This window comes from Cynara cardunculus (genome assembly GCF_001531365.2).
Source record: "Cynara cardunculus var. scolymus isolate 2C chromosome LG 11, CcrdV1, whole genome shotgun sequence".
NCBI classification, from domain to species: domain Eukaryota; kingdom Viridiplantae; phylum Streptophyta; class Magnoliopsida; order Asterales; family Asteraceae; genus Cynara; species Cynara cardunculus.
In genome coordinates this window covers 5201710-5204288 of record NC_037538.1, presented here as the reverse complement: position 1 = coordinate 5204288, position 2579 = coordinate 5201710, and positions in this window count along the sequence as shown.

Sequence of the window (2579 nt, the reverse complement as noted above, 5' to 3'; positions counted from 1 at the left end):
ATATTTAAAATGAGATGTTTATCCTGTATTTGATTGTGTTTATCTACAGTTAGTTACACGAATTCAGTTATGGGATGAAATCGGATAGGGATGAAATTGTTTAGGGATGAATGGGTTTAAGAGTTTAAGAGTTTTAAGAGTTTAAGAGTTTTTAAGAGTTTTAGCCAAATGCTTTATAATATAGTATATATATATATATATATATATATTTGAATTCCATCTTGCAATTGATATAATTATATAATGATACTTGCTAAATTTATTTTGTTCTCATAACAAAGATATGAACAAAACCATCTGGATTTTTTTATTAACCCTGGATATCCAACTCGTTATGCAAGCTAACTAATCTTAGTGCGATCACCTGCTTCGCATATAGCCTGGAGTCATCGCATTTAAAACCTCTGCTACCACAAGGAGATTTTTATTCCTTCTTGTATTCGAACATGAGAACTCCAGACATTTTGACCTTTGGAGCCCAAACTCAAAGCAATCGATGAAAACAGACACTGTATGCACACTTATCTACCTCACTTTTTAAAAACCAGACACGAAAACATTTTATACAAATACTAATTCGATCTTATTTAACGTAATTTTCATTTAGTCACTTGTTTTTTTAAAGATCGACGATGAAATTTTATTTTTCCAATCGTTTTGAAGTAGCATCACTCAGGTTTAGAAATGATGTTTTGTTAAGCTGTAACTAAATTATGGTTGGGTCTTACATTATATTAAAATACAGTTAAATACATCTTTATAAATATTCTAAGAAAGACTAGAAGGGTACTCGCGTAATACAACGAGATATATCGCGATTTTAATGTTTCATTTTATTTTTGTGGTCTTTGTCACTGTTATGATACGAATTCATATGGTTTTGAGCAAACAATAATGTTTTTCTTAATAAAATATAAATTTAACGATATCATAAAAATTTAAAATATATATAAAAGTTCTCATTTTTTTGTGTAATTTCTTTAATTCAATTTTTTTATTATAATTTAATTTAGGTTTAATGACAAAGTAATTTATTTTTGGTTTAATAATATAATTTTTAAAAATGATAACTAAGTATTCTGTTAGAACTCAATAATCATCCTAATTATATTTTGGATATACTTAAAATGAGAATTTTATCTTGTATTTGTTAGTTACACAGATTCCAATATGAAGCTTAATAAGTTGTACTTATGTACAATTTACTTGTAATCTTGAATTTTAAATAGTATGCATAAATAAACAGTATTTTATGTATAAAAGATGGGTTTTAAGAGTTTTTTGTCAAATGTTTTATAATATAGTATAGATAACAAGTGATAGATTGAAACTAATGGACGACATTCAATATTATCTTGTGTGCAAATTGATTTAAAAAATAAAGAGATAAAATACAGTATTTAATGAACTGTTAGAGTACTGATCAAATATTACTTTTAATATGAAAGTGACTAGATGTTGTCATGATAACATTCTAGTAACCAAGAAAGACGAAGGTTATCCATTTATTTCTTGAAAGAGAATTCATGACGCTATCGTGTCGTGATAAGAATTAAATGCAGGTCATCTAAGGGCCCATCGTTTAGAAGTCCACTTTATTCTTCGATTTCCTTGAGCCTAGCATTTTATTCGAATTTTTGCACAATTTGTGTCCGTTCTATGATATATATATATATATATATATATATATATGTATATGTGTGTGTGTTTATTGATGATTCGTTATCTTTCCACGTCATGAAATTCTCGGAATATTCGATATCATGAATATTTATTGGCGTGTATTAGTTAATCCCAACGTTTGAAAGGTTCAAAGGGACACTACATGTGGATGATCATGGCATTACGAGATTGTAAATATAATTGTTACGACATGTTTCTTTCTGATTGATATTAATTATGTGACGAGTGAACTTATGTGGATTCGGAACTTATTTCGTTTTTGCTTTATATGTGTAGCATGTTACAGTAGTGATCGTGTTATTCGAAAACCCGATGTTGGAAGTGGGGAAACCCCCCACATAAACACAAACAGTTGAACATACGTAGCAGCAAATATCATGTATGAAACTATTCAACAAATTATGTAATTATTACACTTTTTAATTAACTATAAAAACTAATATTCATTTAATAATAGAGAGAAAACGTATCCGTTTCATAATAAAAGGTAAAATGGAAAAGTAGACACCTATTATAAAAAGTAAATATTAATTTAATGCAAATAGAAATAGAAATATGAACACTTATTTTCAAAACAGATGAAGTATTTATTAATGTTTGTTTCAATAACAAAGTGACACATAACAATCCCAATGTTTGCGACTCATCTAAACTTATGGGTCGTTTACCGAACGCCTATCAACAAGGGTCATCACTGTCATTTCTTATTTCTCCCTACTTCCACGGTTCTCACTGCAAACACTACCTCGTTGCACCACTGAAGCAAGGTGCAACAAAGACAAACTCTAAGCTGCCGATGAACTCCAATCCCCATCTCCTCTAAGTTCCCGACACAACCACGACTTAAATCCCCACTTCCATGGCTCCTTCAAGCTGCTGATGCACTCCGGTCCCCA